This window comes from Arachis duranensis, chromosome 4 (genome assembly GCF_000817695.3).
Source record: "Arachis duranensis cultivar V14167 chromosome 4, aradu.V14167.gnm2.J7QH, whole genome shotgun sequence".
Taxonomy (NCBI): Eukaryota; Viridiplantae; Streptophyta; class Magnoliopsida; order Fabales; family Fabaceae; genus Arachis; species Arachis duranensis.
Window position 1 is genome coordinate 7,930,253 of NC_029775.3, and position 5,838 is coordinate 7,936,090.

Here is a 5,838-nt window from a genome sequence, read left to right on the forward strand (position 1 = left end):
ATATTTTATGGTTTTTATTTATAAATATAATTTTATGTTAGTGTTAATTTTTTAAATATTAATTTTTAAAAAAAATATTGTTGACATTAATTATTTGATGAAGTTGTCAATATATAATAAAAGCTTTATTAATAAAATACCTATTAGAAAATTGTGCTAATACACATTACAATATTGATAATATAAAGGAGTTTCAAATACTACGAAACCTTAATTTTATTTCTGGATGCATCTAATGCTATTATGCTAGCTGGTACAGTGTGCCATAGAGAAAGAGTAATTAATGAATTGTGGGCTGCATTATTGAAAGGTCGTACTTGATTATTTATTGCACTGAAAATATACTTAATTATTTATTGAGGTAGCGTTTGTTTTGCAGTATTGGGACAGAGACGGAAAGACTGAGACACAGTATCATATTTGTTGGTTTAGAGATTGGTACTAAAGTTTCTGTCTCTATTCCCAAAATTTCAGTATTTCAGTGCTTTTAAAATGTAGGAACACAGAGGACTGATATTTTTAGAAACAAAGACTAAAACTTTAATAACATTTTATATCTAAAATATTTTCATTTTTATTAATTAATTTCAATTTTATCCTTTGTATAAATTAAATTAGAATTTTATTCTTGTTTCAATTTTTGTCTCTCACTTGACACCAAACAGAATACTAAAACTTATTTCAGTTTCTGTCTCTTAATCTCTGTCTCTCAGTCTCAATTTTTCATTATCTGTCTCTCCACCAAACACTACCTAAAAGAATATGTTACTAGCAATAAGGTACACCATACAATCTGACTAATTTGCTAATATTTTATAGAATATTGATCTTAATAACTCTTTAGAAGCCCTCATCAGATAAAAAGATAATTGGACATATGAAAAAACTCTAGTCTGGCATTGCAATCACAAATAACACGTATTCTCGCTATTTTGTCTAAATATTTTTACTTTTAAGAGGAACATATATATACTTCGTTTATCGCTCTCATAATTTAGGTTTACTTATTTTGTTAATTTTTATAGTTTTACTAAATTTTTATACTATTTTTAATTTTATAATTAGATTATTTTTATATAAAAAATGTTAAAATTAATCGATCGAATATTTTTCCTAAAATATATGCAATCGAAAATCTAGTTAAATTTTTAATTATGAATACTTTTAATTTGCTAAAAAATATTCAATTAACTCTAATATTTTTTATACTAAGAAGAATTTGATTATAAAATAACAAACAATATAAAGATCTAATTGAAAAAAAAAATATAAAGATCTAATTAAAAATATGATAAAATTATAGAGACTAATAGAGTAATTAAACCTATAATTTATCACTATATATTTTATTTCATTTTGAATTTTGAGGTATAAAATCTTTTGATTTAAAGGTTCTTGGTATTTTATTTTAGAGTGTTAGAATATTATTATGATCAATTAGGATCAATTAGTATTATTTAGTACATCTAAATATTTATTACAAGAGATTGCGTCCTTATTATTACGATTCTCTTGGTACCTATAAATATCCTTTCATATTGTATCATTCTAGACAACTTGAGTAGACAATTTGAATACAGTCAATAATAATACACAAATCCTTTCTCTAGTTTAGTCTCTTGTTTTTAACATGGTATCAGAGCCATAGTATCCTCCTTGAAGAGGATAGGTTGTTTCCCTTGCGGTGAAATCACCGTAACTTTTGTATTTTTTTTCTATGCCATTCTTCTTTCGCTTTTGTCACTCCTTTGATACTTTTTCACCTCACCGACTAGCCTATTTTTTCTGTCTAGTGTTTTTTTCGAGTCGTATGATCAAAGACAATTGTCATCCGCTGCTTACCTATTCTCATGAAGAAATCATATAGTTTTCGCTCTTTTCCGACAGTTCTGTATGCCTTCTCTCGTAGCAATTCCGTCTGCATTCTCTGGTGGCAGTTCCGTCTGCGTTCTCTCGTGGCAGTTCCGTCTGCCTTCTCTCGTGGCAGTTCCGTCTGCATTCTCTCGTGGCAGTTCCCTCTGCGTTCTCTCGTGGCAGTTACATCTGCATTCTCTCGTGGCAGTTCCGTCAGCGTTTTCTCGTGATAGTTACGTCTGCCTTCTCTCGTGGCAGTTTCGTCTGTGTTTTCTTGTGGCAGTTCCGTCTGCGTTTCTTTCTGGCAGTTCCATCTGCGTTTTCCTTAGATAGCGGCAGTTCCATCTGCGCTTCCTTCAGACACGCGACAGTTCCATCTGCGCTTCCTTCAGACTAGCGGCAGTTCCGTCTGCGCACAAGCGGCAGTTCCGTCTGCGCACAAGCGGCAGTTTCGTCTGCACTTCCTTCAGACTAGCGGCAGTTCTGTCTGCGCTTCCTTCAGACAAGCGGCAGTTCCGTCTGCACTTCCTTCTGGCAGTTTCGTCTGCACCCGTTTTATCAATTTATGTAGTTTTTTTCTCTTTATTTCGTTGTTTTAAATAAGTTTCAAACTCAAGTTGTCACTTGAGTTTGAGGGGGGATGTTAGAATATTATTAGGATCAATTAGGATCAATTAGTATTATTTAGTACATCTAAATATTTATTATAGGAGATTACGTCCTTATTATTACGATTCTTTTAGTACCTATAAATATCCTTTCATATTATATCATTCTAGACAACTTGAGTAGACAATTTGAATACAGTTAATAATATACAAATTCTTTCTCTAGTTTACTCTCTTATTTCTAACCTAGAGAATGATTGTTTACAGTATGAAAGAATATAAAGAAGAACTTTGGGGTGAAATGAAGTAGTTTGGGATCGAGAATATTGCTATTAATTTGCCTTTTGATAATTAGCTACTTGTATAAGGTCAATTCAACAAGTTATCATTGGTAGGGCCTTTGAAACTAACAGAATTTGGGTTTTGGGGCCTTGTGTCTACATCCCAAAACAGAGTCGAAAGTTAGATTGTATTGTAACCAAAAATTGCTTTTAATCACATGTTAGAACCAATTGTTTTTTTTTTCTTGATAGATCCAAAATCCAAAAACTGTTCCAAAATCCACATAAAATTCTTTATAATGTTAGTATGACACTATTAAACTTATATTAAATTTAAGTCCAAAAAAAACTTATATTAAATTTAGCAAACAAATATAGTATATATATATATCATCAAATATTATTAATTGTTAAGACGGAGAACAATTCAAATTAAAACGTTAAGTTGTATATATATAATATTATCTGAAACAAAATAATATGTTTTAGTTAAACATTTAATCATGTTAAAAATATTCTATTAATTTTAATATTTTTATTTAAAAAAATAATTACAAACTTTAAAATGAGATAAAAATTGAATTAAAAACTTTTAAATTATAAAAATTTTATTATAAATTTAATAAAATTATAAAAAGATAATAGAGTAATTTAACCTATATTTGAAGTTGTACTGATAGATATATAGCAGTACAAGGGAATCAAAATGAATTAAAAGGTAGCTAAATAAAAGAAAAAAGAAAAAAGAAAAAAGGAGGAAAGGGAAAATGATTTGAGTAGTTGGTAAAGACATTTAATCAAATGTGAAGGTGGGAGACCTTAATAAATGAAGAGAGTGAGTGGGGTCCTCAGATCAGATGACCGATGACGCCAAAAAGATTCATTGGTTTATAAGTTTAACCAATTTGACTGTGGTTGAACCGTAAAAATCGTTTTATAATAAAATAATAATTAAAATGTAAATAAGTACATGAAAATATAATTATAGTCTAATCTAATCTTTAAAATATCATTCAAATTAAAAATACTACATAAACCAAATGTTATAATCACATTCAAATACAAATTTAAAGTTCAAAAGTCAACAAACAACCAATCAAACCCAACATAGTATCATCAAAATGATCTAAGTTTGTCATCAATCATCAAATATTACCAGCAATCCAACCCAATAATCTCAACTCTCAAGTTCACAATAAATGAACAAACAACATCCAAATTCCAAAATCAGAGTATACAAACAAGTACAACATCTCAGGTTCAATAAAATTCTTTGTTCACAAAATCAGAATTCAGTTCATCAGAGTTCAGTTCATCAGAATCAATGAAATCACAAAATCAGTTCATAACAGTTTTAGAGAGTAGAGACTCAGAGTTCAGTTAATCAGAGTTCAGTTCATCAGAATCAATGAAATCCCAAAATTATTTCATAACAGTTTCAGAGAGTAGAGACTCAGAGTTCAGTTCATCAGAGCACAGTTCATCAGAATCAATGAAATCAAAAAATAAATTCATAACAGTTTACTCAGAGTTCAGCCCAGAGTTCAGTTCATCAGTTCAGTTCATCAGAATCAATGAAATCACAAAATGAACTCATAACAGTTTCAGTTTTCAGAGAGTAGAGACTCAGACTTCAGTTCATCAGAGCACAGTTTCATCAGAATCGGATTGCATCACAAAATCATGTTCATAACTAAATTAAAAATTACCTGAAAATGAGGGAGCTGACGGCGGGAAGCTGGTGAGGGCGTGACCATGCTGAAGGCTGGAGTTGAGGGCGTGAGTGCGACGGCGCCAGGGAGCTGATGGCGGGAAGCTGGTGAGGGCGTGACCGTGCTGAAGGCTGGAGTTGAGGGCGTGAGTGCGACGGCGCCAGGGATCTGACGGCGGGAAGCTGGTGAGGGCGTGACCGTGCTGAAGGCTGGAGTTGAGGGCGTGAGTGCAACGGCGGTGGGTGCGTTGAGGGCCTCCTGGAGTTGAGAACTGAGAAGGTGGGTGACTGGGTGGTGTTCTGTTCTTTGAGAGGCTGGAGTTGAGAACTGAGAAGGTGGAGGAACGAGGAAGTGGAGGCTGCGAACTTGCGAAGGAGAAGAAAACTCAGAAAAGGGAATTGGAGTTCCCTCAGTAGCACAAAATAGTGGCGTTTTGCTGCATTGTTAAAAAACCGGCTGGGTTCCGGTTCGGTTCGACCGACCAGTAACCGGCCGGTTCATCGGTTCAAGTCCGGTTTTCAATTACTACGGTTTTTCTTTGCTCGAACCGCTACAGCAACCAGTTCACGGTTCGACCGGTCGGTTCGAACCAGTTTTCAGAACATTGCCAAAAACTGGTAGTATCCACAGACAGTACACATTGTGGTGGATCTAAAAAGGGCTAAAATATATTGTGCTTTATATAAGTATCAAAAAGATAAAAAGTTATTATCCTTATATCTCTTACTGTTGGCGGAAAGATCTGTATTAGATTTTAGACCACTTCACTTATTTTAGTGAATCATCCAGGCCCCGCCATTAAACACCACTCCTAATTGCATTCCCACACCTCTTCAAATACAATATCAATTTATATCTCGTTTTATAAAATTATTATTTTATTATATATCTATAATCATCTACACATTTCTCTTATTGTTATATAATTAACATATTAATTATCAAAGTTAATTGTATATACACACAGCCCTTTTTGCCTTCTTCGCTTTCTTGCTTCCTAGCTACTTTTCATCATTATTATTATTATTATTATTATTATTATTATTATTAGATTTTGTCACAACAAAAATATCTAAATTAATATTTTAATTTTATTTTTTATTTGATAGTCTTCATAATTTTTGTCCAAAATTTTGGCAGAACTATATAATATGAAAGTTATTTTTGAGGTACAACACGTAAAAATATATGTGGATTTATTTATATAACGTCACGTTAAAAAAATAATTACATTTTATAATGATTATTTAAAAAATAATATAATTAAATAATTGTGCAACTTTTAAATTATATAGAATAAGACAAAAATATATAAATATGAAAAATTTTTATGTATATATAATTAGATATTGTTATATTAATAAAAATAATTATTTTTTATAA